Here is an 18,148-nt window from a genome sequence, read left to right on the forward strand (position 1 = left end):
GAGCCTACTGTATGAATAAGTAATACATATACAATTTTTTTTGCTTAAAATTAAGCTGTTTCAATAAAATGTATTTTAAGTATTGAAATAAATAAAAGACTTCATAAAATTAGGTAAGCAATACAAACTGGCAAAATTATTAACTTATGTACTATTTTACTGTTAAAAAATTAATCTATGTAGTAAATAAATTGAGGTCAGGATTGCTCAATGATAGGAATGATAGGAGCTGGTTTTTTAATTTTGTAGCCAATTCATATTTGCTCAAATCAATTAAATGTCATATCAGATGACACATCAGCTATTACAGGAAATTTTATGTTCATTGAAGGGATATTAAAGGTGCTCTAAAATATTAATATTAAATTTAATATGATATTAAAGGGATATTATGCATGCTCTAAAAACACATCACTTCTCATGTAGCACTGGTTTTGAAGCATGATATATTTCATAATTTTTAGTAATCAAACAGTTTTAACTCTCATTATACTGTTACATTATTAGTTATTTGGTTATTTAAGGATTCCTCAATCAAAACGCTCAATAAAAATTATGTCATAAGAAGTTAAGTACACTAAGTGCACAGCTGAGCGTTAATTTTGTATTACATAGTTAGATATAGCTCTTTTTTTACTATGCAACCGCAAATATGCTTACACAAATGTATTTCAACAAGAAATGAAATGAAAAATATTAGACCTTTACAAGGAATCAAACCTGGTATGAGATAATCTAAAGGCCAAATTGTTAACTGTTAAAGCAACTGGCTGGCAAGTTGCTTTTTAGTAACAAAATAAAATATTAAAAAACAAATAAAATCGTATGACTGTTATAAAATTACACATAGAAAGACATCACACATCCTGCTAATATAAATTTTGTGAATAAAAAAGTGTAATCTTGTTAAACACAATAAATATAATTTTTTTTTTATTACATTGAAATCAGTTAATCTGTATATTTTCTGAGTACAGCTGTATGTATACTGTATTAAAACTTTAATACATTTTTTTTTACTTCTCCACTAAAACACTAATACTAAGAATGAAGTAAATCCAAATCATAATGTTTACAGCTTACAATACTGGAAGGAACATAAAATGAAATTTTAATTTAAGACAACTTAGTTGTCTTCATTCATACAGCAATTCATCTAGCATGAGGCATTAACACACATGTTTGTAGAGTGATAGAAATGCACAATAAACTAATATTTCATGAAATAATTGTACGTTCATTTAGAATATCTCAGGTAGTAGAAACTTAGAAATTGAAAGATGAATGTGAGGTAAGAAAAAATGTCAAACCTCATTTAATTAAGCAAAGGTAAACAATATAATGTGGTGAAAAGTAAGTACAATTTAACTGTACGCTTCTGGTAATTATTAGTATCTAATAACCATTGCAGTTAAAAATGCTAGTTAAAAAATTAACCACAACAGTCTTATTGGCAGAACTATGTCAGATGTCAAACAATCTTTACTACTACTACTCCTAAGATTAACAATCATCTTTGATTAAAAATGTCAAGTTAAATTTTTCAAATAATATTTTTTTTTGTATTTTGGAGGCTACAAGTTACAACGTTAATGAATGTTACAAATAACATGATGGCTCTTCTAGAAAAAGAATGTTTCAAAGATGTTACATAAAAGTGCATAATTGTTATACTTTATTCCAAATAAATTCTTCTGGAAAGATATTTTAAAATAAAAATATTGAAAATAATCTCAAATTTGAAGAAATAAAATTGAGTGATAGAAAGTCTCTTATTAAAAAAAAATTATATATATCATTTTCTTAATATCAAAAGTTATACCCAAGAATTAAAAACAAAAAATAGGAAATTTTTAGTTAATTTTATTTATCCAAACGTAATAAAAATGTACTTGTTTACTGTTCCAAGATTTTTACAGTTACTCTGGCCTGTTAACTAAAAACAGACCTTAAAATAAAAGTTGTTTATAAAAAATGATGTGTAGAGGTTATGGTTAAGACAATTTTTTTAGTATACATTTTTTTTTTTCAAAAATGATGCTGATGTAAGATCACCAGTTTTAGAGTTGATTTGACTATACTTAAATCTTGTACAAGTTCAAATATGAGTTATTAGATAATTAGTACCAGTGCTTTTCTAAAGCAAACAAACATAACAGGATAACTATACTTCCACAATATTCTGGTTGATTTGTCAGAGACGATGATGATGAAGATGATATTATAAAGCTCTATCATCAACGAAATTATGTTTTTGTTTCCAGTATCATTAGAAAACAAAATAAAAGAAGAAAGTAGATTGTAAATCATTCAACAATACATCTATTTAATTTAATAATAAATCTTAATTATTCATCTGATGTAATATTCACTGTTACTCTGGATTAGATTACAAATAAAGATGAATTCATTTTTTATTAAAGAGTATTCCAAACTCTGGATAACCTAAAGATAAAAGGTTCTCATAACAAACACGATACAATGAGCATAAAAATATTGATTATATAAGGAGGGAAGGCATTTAAACTAATTATTTAACTGAAAGAAAAATATTTACTCTTAAAAATAAGCAAAATATTTGAGAAAAAACCTCTATGACAATCTATACTATTTACTCAAAATAATGTTTTTACTATTTACAGTAAAACAATATTTTGTCTGGACTTACTCGATATAAAGTTGTATTAATATAATTTTCAATTATTGCTTTCCTTTCATATGTTACTCTGTAAATCAGATTATTTATGGATTTAAATTTATTTCAGCAAGTTTGAAAATAAAAATAAATGTTATTATGAACTTGTACAGTTATATTGAGACTCTGATTAATTGTTGTTCATGTATTTCTTCACTTTTTTTGTTTTTGTTATACTTACCATATGATTTTTAGATTTGTTAATAGTTATGTTTTGTAGTTAAACAAGTTTTAGATGTTAAAAATAATATGAATTCAAAAAAGGAAACGCCTAAAAACACAGGTTTTTATTCTAAGACATAAAAATATGATATAAAAAGACTTATTAATAAAAATTCTAAGGCAGTAGACACTGAAATGTTTCGATTAACACTGATAAAATTACAAAATCACATGGATACAAAAGACAAGTTAAAAGATGCTGTTATCACAGTTTTATTTATTTTTCTGTCTCTACCATAATCAATTAAGAAATAATCCCAAATTATAATTGATACTTTATAAAACGATGTATTAGAAGCTAAAGAAAATAGGTGGTTTTATAACTGGTAACTAACTAGCAAAGTGGTGGCATTAGAGGAATATTTTTTGAAAGTTTCATACTAAAATAAGCCACTCACGTTTTTTTTAAAATTAGAATAAAACAGAATGTTTCCAAGAAAAATTGTTTAGCAGAACAGTTGTAACCACAAAAAGAATCTGGAAGCTAAGGATCAAAGTTTATTGTTATTATGGCAGATGTGGTAAAAATTTTACAATTTAGATGTTTGTTATGCCTTTTAAAACCAACTTGTCAATTTACTAATTCCCTAATGAGAAAGAGTGAGGAAAAAATATTGTTTTCATATACTTCCCTCCTAATTTATTTATTCTGGAACTTAAAAAATATTGCATCAAGGAAAGGAAAAAATATTTCATTTAAAATTTTATTTTCAATAATGAATATAATTGTCACACTTTTTCAACGTATCATAAGTTCAGATATAGATCAAGCTGTTACTAAGGTCTTTAAAATTTTTATTTTGGAAGAAAAATATTATAAAATTAAAATCACACAAAGAATAAATAGTTAGAAAATTTTCAAAAAACTAGCACTAAAACTGCTAGAGATACATAATTATGGAGTGACTTGAAAAAAGTTGATTGGAAAAACAGAATATTAATTAAAGAATTATACATGATACAAAAGCAACTATGAAAGTAAGTAAGAATGACTGACTACATATGGGTCAGTCTAGCTAGAGATGTTAGGCAAGGATAATGCCTCTTACCAATACTGTTTAACATTTACATGGAAACTATGATAAGGGATATATTAAAAGAAAACCAAGAAGGAATGAAGAAGTGTAAGAAGGTGAAAAACAAGACACATAAGGTTTGCTGATGATATGGTAATTCTAGCTGATGCCATACATGTGCTTTAAAACAGCCCTGGAGGAAGGAATGAAAATAAAGATAGGAAAAACCAAATTAATGGATATAAAAAAACAAAGAGGATAAAATGGTAAGGGCAAGTAAAAAATTATAGAGATTTGGGGACTTTGCTAAGATGACTGGAAGAATGCAATTAAAATAAAATAAGGATGGCAATGGCAAAGGAAGCGTTCAGTAAGAAGAAGTAGTTACTAAATAGTAAAAGTCTGAACTTAGAGTTTAAGTAAGAGGTTAGTTAAATTCTATGGATAGAGTGTCCTGTTGTTCGAAAGTGAAGCATGGATGATGAACAAGAGGGGGAGGACTGGATTGAAATTTTTGAGATATGAATATGGAGAAGATAGACAGATGAAGTGAGAAATGGGTATATAATGATCAGAATTAAAGGAAAAATAACATTTATTCATGAATTACCAAAAAAACAAAAAAAACTGATAAAGACCACATGAGGGTAGAGGAGTGAAATCTTCACAATTGCATTGAAATATCAGTTGGTACAAAAAAGAAAGCAAGGAAAGAAAGTTGATGAAGTTAATAGATGAGGTGAAGATTGTAAACTGTAAGAGAACAAAGGAAGGACAGAAATGGATGGAGACTGCAGTGGCTCAAGGAACAAGGCAGAATGCCATATGTTGATGGCTTGAAAAAATGTAACGAGAAATGTTTTGTCATAATAATTCAATTTTTAATAGCCAGAAACCATGGATTCACTTCAATAAATTAAATAGTAATGGTAGCAGAATGGCAATTTTAACAAAAGAAATGACAACACCAAGTAAAATAAATCAATATCTCATGAAAAGGTAACAATAGTGAGAGAAGTTCCAAACTTAATAAAAGAAACAAATGCATGTAAAGAGCAGATTTACTAGCTAAACTGAAACAACAGACTGCAGATCATGCTGAATACATTAACTGAATTAGGATAAAGTAGGAAAAAATGTAGCATAAGTAATCAACAATTATAGTAAGGGTTTATATTATTTTATTATAATGCAATATGTTAAATAGTATTATGTGATAATGTTTTTATCACAAGCGCTTCAGGGACAAATTGGAATTTTATGTTTTAATGAATGGTTCATTATTGTTTTGGATATTTTGTGGTAAATAATTTCCTTTGTAATGAATATACTCATTATTAATTATATACTTATTATGAATAAGTAGCATTATTTATATCTACTTATACTTCCCTAGTAAATAAAACAGCCTATCATATTATTATTAAAATAGTATTACATTACTTTTTAAATACTTTATTAAATTTAAAATTATACTTCTCATTCCACAACTCACATTTGCATATGCATGCACAAACAAAAAGGGTAGATTGAGCCAAACTCTTTTTTAGTGTAACTAAAAATGTTTGTAATATGTGTTTTTTATCTACATCCAAAAACGTTTATAGAAAAATAGTGACATTGGTAAAAGCTATTTTAACTTATAAATGTAAAACAATTCGTGAAAAATAAAATACCCATTAAAAATATCGGATCACGTTCATTTTAATTTCTTGGTAGTGTAGTATTTTTACATTCTTCCAATTTTGTAATAAGTTGCAGTTATACTTAGCAGTGATGTATTAAGCATCAAATATTTTATGCCAAATTATCTATATCAATATAGGTCATAAAATAGAAGATAAAACTATTTATGAGATTTTTTCCTCTATTTTATAAATATTTTTATAGAATAAAACTCAAATAATATATATTTTCTAACACAATCTCCTTCCCCTACTTTCTATGAACAGCAAGAGATTTACTTCACAGTAATTATATGAGGGATGTTCAATAATTACCAAGACAAATTGATGTAGAGAAAAAACGGTTCACTCAATGACAATGAAACTTTTTGATTGTCAAGTTGGCAAACTTGGGAACACATTAAATTAGCTGCTCCATCATAATTAATCTAAGCATATCCTCTTTTGCTGATTTCAGAATGTCAGCTTTGTTTGAAACATGTTCAGTGATAAAAGTTTTGGTATCAGAAGGTGTGAAACTGGCAGAAATTTACTCAAGAATGTTGAAACAGTATGGTGAAAAGTGTTTAAACTGAAGTAACATGTATAAGTGGGTGGAACAGTTTAATTCAGGAAGAAAAAGGGTGACTGATTTCCATTGCTCTAGAAGACCAGTTGAAATTTTGATTACCGTGCTGCAAAATCACATAAATGATCTTATTCGTGAAGACAGGCAAGCCAAAATTTCCCATATTGCTAGTTTGTGCAATATTAGTGTTGGAACCACACCACACATTCAATAATTCATGATGTGGTGAGTTATCAAAAAATGTGTTTGAAATGGTTTCTAAGACAGTTGATTCAAGCCCATAAAAGCACCTGGATTCGGTTCAGAGGTGCTGCCACATCCTCCTTACAGCCCAGACCTCGCTCTGTCATTTGTTTGACCTGCTCAAAGACTTTTTACCTGGCAAGAAGTTTGATGACAATGAAGTAATCAAGAAAGTGGTACATGAATGGTTGAAACAGCAAAGTTAAGATTTCTACACTGTGGGAATCAGAAAGCTCACAGAATGGTGGGACAAATGTTTTAAATGTTAGAGACTATGTTGAAAAAAAGGGTAAGTTTCTGGTCATTGAATAAATAATTTTTTCTCTATATTAATTTGTCTCATTAATTAATGAATGTCCCTTGTGCTATGGTTCACTGTTAATGAAAAATCTGAAGAGTTAAACTGGTTTGTCAAATTTCCCAAAATCCTTATAAAAGTGCCATTAAAATAACTTAAATCTTGAACAAAAATACTTAAGCATAAACTAAATAGGCATTAATTAAAATTAGTGTTAATCAGGGTAATTTAATAAATAGCAAACTACTTCAAAAATATAAATAACAATTAATTTACTTATGGTATGCTAGAAGTAAACACTAAAAAACACATGTAGGTATAGCTGAAATAATACAGGTTGACCTAATGTAACAATTACAAATTGTTAACAAACTCTAATGGAACTGTAGTTGTAAAGTAAATCAAGTTCAATCTGAGTTCTGTAGAACTCAGATCAAGGAAAATGAGATATATCACCCATTCATTCAGTGACTGATATATTTTTTATTGTTCATTAGCTGATGTTTTCAGTAAAAATTTACCTCAGCATATCAAAGTAAGAAAGTATTCCTCCACTGTATAGTTTAATTTTCATATTTTATGTCATCCATCAACCAACTTAAATTATTCCTACTGTTCATACGATGTCTTCTTTTTTTTAAATTTTCACATAAATTATTAGTGTATTTATTATGTTTTAATCTGCCAATAAAAAACATAAGTTTTAAAAAAATTAGGTCTTCAGTAGTAATTTTTTAAATATTAATTTAACAAAATTATATATTAAAATAGATATATAATATGTTTCATCAGTTATCACTTAATGTCTGTATATAACCCACAATGCATAAATATTATACTTTCTATCACTTCTGGAAGAAATTGTTTGATGAATCGGCCAGTTAAATAGATCAGAATTTGGCTTTTAAAGATGATTTCAATAATATTGAAATATTAAAATCAAAACTATCATCATAGGAATGTTAGTAATTAACATACAAATGTTAAAAATTCTAAAGAAATTGATTAGAATTAGCTAAAACGGTGTAGTATTCACTGAGAAGTAAAATTTATATAAAAAAAAATCAACAATTTAATAGTAAGCTAAGAAAATAAAAGGTTATTAGACCAGCTCTTTATTCCATTATAATTTAAACAAAAACACATTAAAATTTAACAATTCTGAAATACTTTACAATACATTTTTTTTCTGTTAATTTTAAAAATATATTTTACCCATATTTTCCATCATTAAAAGTACAAACTAATATTAATAATGTGTAAACATACATGAGTACAAATATAAATAATGCATTACATAATTAAATTACGAATTATTTTACCTATAAAAGAATAAATTATCCCTTTTAAATAAAATATTACGTATGATTTGCAGATGATAATAATAAAATCATTAATTATTTATATGGCACCAAAAGCTGTTAATCATAGGTAAAAAGTATACATGTCATCTTAAATCAATATAATTTTACACTGCATTCTTAGAACATAAACAAAAACTAATATAACAAAAAAATTATTGTAAAGTTTAAAAATTACCTTAACCAAATTAATTTAAGCTGCAGGAAAACTAAAGCATAACATTATAATGAAATATACAAATCTTATAACAGACAAATATATTAAATTTAATAGCCTTAAAACTAATAACAATAATAGTTTTTAAACACTAAATAAAAATAATATTAATTAACTATAAACAAACTTTACACTAAAAGTAAATGCTTAATTCTTTTGAATAAATAAAAATATAAAAATAATCCTTTATGGTGTTAATTAATTTTCTTTTTAAAAAAATATTTAAACATTGTAATGCACTTACAACATTACAGACTGAAAATTAATTACATTCTGTAATTTTCTTTTTTTAATTATTTTCAATAAAGGTATACATTTTAAAACCGAAATTAATACATATTTCTAATAATAAATTTACAAAATAATATAATTGCAAAAGCTCAATTGAAGATTTAGTTACGAATTTTAAAATTAAAGAATTTTTTTAGTTTAAAAGCAAACAATCAGATGATTTATTAATACTCAAAAGTTACAACTTACGTAATCGTGTACTATATAACCAACTACTGTAGTCAATAACATTATTTTAAGGAAGATTGACCTTGACTATAGATATGATGAACTATTACAAATTTATCCAAAATTTAGTCATTTAATACTTATTTAAAAAAGCATTTTCATACTTAATTTCCCATTAATTTTTACATAATATTAATTAATCAATTTTATTTTCATCTACTTAACTTTTCTAAAATTAATCCTAGATCTCATAAAATTATTTATTCAGTGTTCTGTCAAGGTTAAAACTCCTGTTAAGCAACAACCTATCTTCTTAACAACAGTTTTATCAATAAAATCATCACTTAAAAGTAGTTTTTACTGTATAAATTAATGGATATTGTAAGGTAGCACAATTTCAAAACTTAAAAGTAATAGAATAAGAAATACTCAAATTATGATTTAAAAGTACATTACAACAAAACATTAACTAATATAGTTGTTAGTTGGAACCCGGTTAAAACAGTAAATTATAAATTGGAACATTTCATAAAACCTGTACACATCAGGGAGTCATCTAGAAAAGTAAAAGGACGGGGTATAAACTTGTAATAAAAATGACCAGTGTTGTGTTTAATAAATGAGTCTTATGGACTGCTTAAGTTAAGCGATATCAGAGTTCTTTTTTGGGTCAATAACTGCATGTTAAAGAGGCATCACAGTAATTCATTGGCTAATTAAAAACACTGGTAATCATTAATGAAAATAAAATAAACAAAACCAAATAAAATAAAATAAACTAAAAACCTGATGGTACCACACTTGGTTTGGATCAGAAAAAATCCAGTTTGGTTATATTTTACATACCCGGTTTTTTTAGTTATAATGTTCATTATTATTTAAAAATTCACTAAAATAGATGTTATAAAATTGTGAAAGGAATCAGGAAAACTAGTCACATAATCATCCTCTTTATTTATCTCCTTAATGTACTATCGTACATTAACCTGGTGTCATGTAAGATAGTGAAATCTTTATGAGAAAGTAAATGAATCAAATTCAGTTTAGAAAATGCCCTATCCACTCTTTGACAAAATGTAATATATAAAATTCAAACTAATATTGAGATTGGCTGTACAGCATTCGTAACAAAAATATTTTTATTTTTTCCTGTTATTTTTTTCTTAAAATTATTATTAGAGATTTAATACCACCAGTCGGGAACAGTATTAAAAAACAAATTAAAAAATATGTTTATTTAGCTAACATATATATATATATTAGCTAAAATTAAATTATACAGAGGAATTCATAAAAATAGCTGTGTGAAAAGTTTGCTATATTTGAAAATATTCTATATCAATAAAAAAGAAAAACTATATAAACAGCTCGTAGGAAAAATTCTGGAATTAAGCATTTACTATAATATCAGTTCAACACTAAAAAATAATAGATTTTAAACATTAACACAATAATAATTAAATACAATTAAAAAAAATATTTAATACCTACAGAAAAGTGCAAAAAAGAAAAATAAATAATTCTAAAACCCAAGTGATAATTAAAAGTTCAAAAAAGAAACTAAAAACATTTATATACTACTTAAAGTAATAATAATAATAATAATAATATATATATATATATATATATATATATATATATATATATATTAGTTTTTTTATAAACACTGATTATATTACAATTATTTATAATGATAATAATAATAATACTAATATATCTATTTATATATATTATTATATACAAATATATTAATTTTTTATATTTATAATGAATATGTACAGTATTAAAAAAAATTAATACAAACAAGAAAACATATTAAAACAAAAAAATTACATAAGTAATAATAATAATAATCAAAAGAAAAAAAATAATGTATGAAAAAGCATAATTATAATAAAAAATAAAAGTAAACAGTTATAAAGTAGAATCACAGAATTAATTTGAGTTTAAAAATCACTGGTTTATTACTTTTTTAACCTTCTGTACTCTACAATACAATACAAAAATCAATGATCACATATAAGGCCAAAAAGCGAGGGAGTAAGTGATATTGTCCTTAGGCTATTTATAGTAATATGTAATAATAATCATAATAATAAGTAAATATTGATATATTTATCACTGTTCAGTCAATAAAAAGATCATTGTATCCAAAATATATTTATGATTATATGTACGAATTGTATGTATGTATAAATTAATTTATTAATTATATTACAATAATCTATCATTATAAACATGTTGGTCTTTTCTTACACTCAACCATTTATTAGTGATATGACTGGAAAGTCATTTTATTAATTCATCAAGGTTTATCATTATTATTATTTATCAAATTCTGTATATTATAAAATAAAGTCTTGGACATTATATTACACACACACATATACATTTATTTTACTTATTTATTAACAAACAAAAAATTAACATGTTCACTGCTACTCACAGCAAATCCTTTTCACTAAACGTTACAAAAACAACACTAACTTTTTACAAGTTTAAATATTTCAATCTGATACAAACTGCACTGTATAACATAAGTTATGTAATACACTTTTAAACATCATCTGTGAACAAAGAAACAGTTTTTCCATAGGTGATAGGTTAGTAGTGATAGTTAGTAGTAACACATCAATTTTGTAGTTAGTATGCATGAGAAATAAGGATTTTATTTTTAACGATTAGTCAATGAAAAATTGTTATTTATATTTTAGTTATGTAAATTAAGTAAATAATTAATTATTGTTTAATAATAATGTTTATAAAACTAATTTAATGACTTGGTCCTAGGTAAAACAATAAACTAATATGAGGTAGTTACTCTATTAGTTGATTTTTTCCTTCCTCTACTTTCATTATCCTACATTTCTTATTCCTTGAATAATCATGGGAATTTTTTCAGCCACTATCATGGTTCCATCAGTTGCTTGATGTCAACAACATCTTCCTAGTTGCCACTCTCGTTATCGCTTCTTTACTGGAAGTCAATGAGTCGCTTACTCTAGCAGTTTGACTGTCTGAGATGGTAAGAAAATGTAAACTAAATATGTTGAGGTGTTACTGGGTAACAATGGGGCAGTTATTCCTCTTAAAATAAACTATTTGAGTTCTGATTGGTTCAATACATTAAGGTAACTAAAATGACAAACTTGATTGAAGTTACTATTTTTAACCACATAAAAAATAATTAAAATAATATTTTTTTTATAACCTTAAACATTTTTTTAAATATTATATAAAAAATTTTAAATAAAATCTCAACATAAAAAGGACTCTGTTATAAAAGTTAAATTCCAATTATCTTAGCAATTGTGAAGTCCAAGTCAATGCATAATGAATTCATTTAAAAGTTTTTTTAATTTTTTACAAAACCAACAAGAAAAGGTTTCTACTGTTACAAAACTTAAACTGTAAAGTCTTGTTAGTCTTTTAGATTTGTTTCTAAAGCAGTGCCATCAGTTTTTTGAAAATGAATTTTGTACCTCAAAACACATTTACTGGTTCACTTGTTTTTTTGTTAAAAATAGAGCATGTTTAATAAATATTTTCTTTGATATTTATCTCAGAATAAATATTCTAAATATAGTAACGCTAAATTAAAAAGACTTAAGACAACAGGTTTTATGTTAGTCTATCTTGTCAATAAATTAAAATGATTGTTACAATTTGTCAAAAATATAAACTTAATATTTAATTAATGATAAATTGAGAATAAAGTAGAAAATATTTCCAGTGAATAAAATATTAGCTAACATAAAGTTTCAGGAAAAACATGTAAAAGAGTAATGTTATATCATGTATTTTTTTACATGATAAAAGTATGAGGAAACTACAGTATAAAGTGAAATTTGTTAAAGAGGTTGCTCTTAAAATCTTTCTCTAAGCACAGTTTGATTACAAACAAAGGATAATCAATTTAAAGTAAGTTTAGATTATACTGCTGCAAATAACTAACTAAATTTTTTTAAGAAAGTAGTGTAAAACTATGTTTGAAAAGTCTAGTAAATAAATCATAAAAAGGTTAGGCTGCCATTCTAAGAACTGTAACTGCTGTTTCTAAGATTGATATATGCTCAGTTTAAATAAGAAATCAGAATCTTAAAAAAAAAATAAAAAAAGCATTTAATATTTGAAATATGAATAGAAATGTTTTTCCATCTATATAACTAAATGCTTTTGTAAATACTTTTTATAAATAAATCAAAAGGTAGAATCTATTAATAAATCAAATTATCCATTACTAGATTATTTGTTTTCCCAATAACAATAAACCTACAGTAATATGAACTTTCATAAAATTTTGATAATAAATAGATAATCTCTTATTTCTATAAAAATTAAAATCAAAAATGTTTATCGCAAAATGTTACATAATGATCAACCGACAAAGGTGCACTATAAACACACAAGCTGTGAACATGTTAATTAAATCACATTCAATAAATAATATTACTTTAAAAAATTATTAATTTGAAATTAATTAATGGTCAAAATAATTTTTAATTCATGCATTTACAGAGTTCAATAATATATTAAAAATAAATATAATTACATATAATTCAAATCATTTTAAATTATTCAATATTTATTAAAACAAAAACCCTATATTTAAAATACCACATTCTACTCTTTATTGAAATTATTAAATTCCATAATTAAAATTCTTATTTAATTATGATATAATACATTAATACAGACTTTCTTTAATATTGTTTTTATATATATATATAAAATCAGTACTATTATTAATGTTACAATTATTACAAAATATGGTAAACCTATTAATCCAGAAATTTTAATATTAAACTTGATCTATAATATTAAAAATGAGGTCAAAACAAAATTAAAAGTACAATAAAAAAATTTATTTTATTATCCTGAATTAAAGAAAAAAAAAATCATAAAAGTATAATGAATTTATTATTGATTCTCTGAGAAAATTTTAAGAAAAATATACAAATTACCTATGTTATTAAAAAAGCAATAGCAAATAAATTTTTTTCAGTAATAATAAATAAAACATTCTCATTCAGATGTTAAAGAAATTGCAGAAGAATGCAACAAACAGAAATTATTATAATTCATATATTCAATACTATATTTCAAGCTACGTTAACACAGCCTGCGTGGGTTGGAAAGATAAGACAGCCCTTTTCTGTAAATCTATGCTATATATAACTGGATCAGTTGCTGGATTATTTCAGTTTGAAATATAAACTCTTCATAATTATCTACAGCGGTATACCATTGTAATCTAGTAAATAAGATGAATTTAGCAATGCCCTATTTCAATATGTCAATTTTAAATTCTTTCTCAATTATTTAGTCGAACAAAAATTGGCTAATTGAGAGAAACATATTTTTTCATCTAATTTAATAGGTCAGGATGGTATTATATTTATAAATAGGTTTTATATATTATTAAATAAAGAAAGAGAGCATTTTGCTCTCTTTCTACTTTTTAATCATATAATTGTAGATATTTAGATTCTATTAAATAAATGTACCTTAATTTCTTCATGAAATATTAAGGTAAGATGTCTTATCTCAATATTTTGTATTAAGTGGTTTATTTAATAGAATTTAAACATAATTTAACAGTACAGAGGAATAATACGAATCTTAAAAAGATTAATTTTAGTAAAGTAATGGTATATAATAAGTAGTCTAAAAAGTATTCGAGCCTTTTGTGTACGAGATAGTACTAGCATATTCTGGCAAAAGTCAAGGAAGACCGGCATGTAAGCAGTCATGACACTGCCAATGAACTAAACATCTACCACCAAACAGTTTTAAACCAATTGGAGAAAGCTGGCTACAAAAAAAAGCTCATTTGGGTGCCACATGATCTGACTCATAAAAATTACTCAATCCAATTTCTATCTGCGAATTTCTACAGAAACAAAATGATATCAAGCTATTTCTGAAACATACTGTTGACAATTAGTATGACTGCACCTAGCAATTCAAAAGAAATGGCCTGAAGTGGTCAATAGAAAGTATGTTGTATATGACACTGAGAACACTAGACCGCATATATCTTTAATGACCCATCAGAAATTGAGAGAACTTGACTGGGAGGTTTTAATGCATCCACTGTATAGTCTGGACCTGGGATGGTCAGACTTATCATTTGTTTCAGTGCAGAGCTCCTTCAATGGTGTTAAAAAGTTAATTTTGAAAGAGACATATAAAAGCATGTGTCATAATTTTTTGACCAGAAACCATAGAAATTCTATAGCTACAGGATTATGTTGCCAGAAAAATGGCAAAAGGTCATCGAAAAATGGTGCATATATGGTCTCATATGTTATTTTTCAATAATAATAAATGTATTCTCAATTTTGGCTTCCAAAGGCTCAATATGTTTTAGAAAACCAAACTTTTTAATAAAAAAAAAGATCCATACATAATAAAAATTTTGTCATCTATTACCATATTTTTATAAATATAAATAATTTTCAACACTTCATGTTATATACAGCAAACAGTGAATTAAAACTAATTTACATTAACAGGCAAAGCAAATGGCCCTTACAACCTAGGTAGGCTGTCACAAGTTAACTTTAAACAATTATAAATTCATTTAAAATAATTGGTTACTTTCTGTTATTAAAAATACGACACATGTTTTCTCAATTTATAATTATCTAATTCATGTTAAAGAATTAGTAATCTGTTTCACAATCATCCATTATGAGAGCTAATTAATAAATATGCTGCCCATCTCTATGCGTCCAGCAAATTGAGTGAATGGTTATTAAGAACAGATATTGACAATTTTGTGTTAAACAACAATAACCACTCGCTCAATTTGCTGGACACATAGATGGGCAGCATATTTATTAATTAGCTCTCTTAATAGATGTTGTGTAACGCTGCAAAATAAAAGAGTTCAAAACCAGATAAAGGAATTTTCATTTATAATTTGTTTTTTTATCAGTGTATATTAGTTCTTGGGGTTCTATTAACAACACTGCCTCAGAAATGGTCAGCCCAAAACTGATTACAATCAGCTGCCACACTCTAATATGACTTACAGCTTGTTATGAAACAGTAGACCCTAAATAAAAAAATTAGTACTTATTTACAATTTATTTCTTATACTTTTGTAAAATAACTATTTACTTATATTAATTTTAAATTATTATAAAAATTGATCTGGATTAACAGGATGCAGGTCAGCATTACAGAATATTTTAATTATTATGTTAAAATTTAAATGATTATGTTATGTAGTAATTTTTATTTTTCATAAAAAATTAATGTGTACAACTAACAGTAATCTGTTTATACAGTTTGCATAACTAAATTTTAACTATTTAGAACCAGCACCAAACTCATACTGATAACATAAACTGTCAATTCTCAAAATTAATTAAAAAAAATATAATTTCTTTTTCTTTTTAAAAGATTTTATCACTTGGAAATTTCCTATAATGCATATAAGTAAAATAGAATGTCTATAATTATTACATGCTATGAGCATTTGTTTAACATTTTTTTAAAAGTTTTATTCTTATTTCATTGAATAATAAAAGTATAGAAAAATTTTTTTCTCTATTTCTGAATCCCATTTAGAATTTTATTTCTTTAATTTTTTAAAATTAAAGGAAACTAAAAATTTAATTAAATTTAATAATTTAAAATCTTTTTTATACAAAAAAACTGATTTTTCTTTTCACCGGTTTAACAAAATATACAGTAAACTCAATAAAAATAATACTGTCATACCTACATTATATTTATATAAATATAAAATATATCTTGGTTGCACTAAAAAAGGACTTCTGATTAGAAAATTTCTTTTTGTAGTTTACACAAAAAGTTTGCTTTAAAAGCTAAAAAAAACAATCTGGTTAATAAACAAAATATTACATTAATAATTATTTACTTGAGGCAATTTTAGTCGTTGCTTTTTTATAAATATAATTTATGATAAATAAAAAAAGAATATTTATGGGCATAAAAAACCAGAATTATTACAATGAAAATTTAAAATGGATACAATTTTAAATTCCCTGAATGCATCGTTGTATGATGTTATTTAAAATGTATACCATTAATACCATAAAATAATAAAATTAACCGTTTACTAGTTTTATAAAAGAATTAATATAATATTAATTTTTTTATTTTTGAAATAAAGTATGTTCAAGTCCAAAAACAAAATGTTTTTACTGAATTAAAATACTCAAAAAAATACGCAAATGAAACTAAGTCATCATTTTAAAATAAATGTTTTAATAATATTTAAATCTGGAATGTTTAATCAATTATTTTAAAATATAAGTTATAAAGTACACAGGGAAAATTTAAGAAAAACATACAATTTTTAATAATGTTCGTAAAAAGGAATTTTTAAACAAAAGCTTAGTTTATAAACATTTTTTTATTTTATTTTCTACTAACTGAACAATTTAACTTTAAAGTATAATGACTTAATTTTTATTAAAAAAAAAAAAAAAGATAAGACACTTAATTCTATTAAAATAAAAAATTATCTTGTGAAAAAACTTTTTTCCTGTACATCTAAATCAATGATTCCAAAAGAGGGTAGCACTAACACAATCTTAAAGTGCTAGAACAAACGGGGAATGAAAACAGTGTGTTAATGTATACCCTATTTGAAATTCATACATTTTTAATTTAAATATGTTGATAATTTTAATAAATGAATAAATCACGATTAAATCAATGAACAGCTCACAACTAACACATCTAAAATAAAAATTCCCTTTACAAACAAAACAAAACAAAAAAAATATATATATATATACATGCAAATGTACATATTTATCTCAAGTTTTTGAGGACAAATAGGAAATAAATGTAAGTAGTTGTATGATATAAACTCTGGTCTCTTTATTCATACTTAGAATTTATCTGTAATGAGTTACTGTTTAAAAATACATATTTGATAAATAATTTCTTGTCTTGTTTCAAACTTCCTACATGGAGGAGGATATGATGAAATACTTACTCCAAAAAGGAACATCAATTTGAAAAATTTAGGGAATCATTGATTTAAATAGGTAATATTGATCGAAAAGATAAAAAATAATTCAAAATAAATTTAGATAAGTTATGTAACTTTTTGTTTATATATATATATAAACAATATACAATTAAAAAAAGAAACATGTAATACCAGTTCAAAAATTATTTACAAATCAATAAATTCCATTCAAATATTGGAACCAAAAATATTTTGTCACTAAAAAAAATGTTTAAATATGAATGAAAATTATTTAAAAAACTAAAATATTTTTTTAAAATTACATGTAATTGTATAATTTGAAAAAAAAGTACAATTTATTGTTTTCATTTAATTTAAAAACAACGGAAGCACTACAAAAACTGGGAAGCCTAATTGAACAACAT

Source organism: Lycorma delicatula, chromosome 9, assembly GCF_047948215.1.
Source record: "Lycorma delicatula isolate Av1 chromosome 9, ASM4794821v1, whole genome shotgun sequence".
Taxonomy (NCBI): domain Eukaryota; kingdom Metazoa; phylum Arthropoda; class Insecta; order Hemiptera; family Fulgoridae; genus Lycorma; species Lycorma delicatula.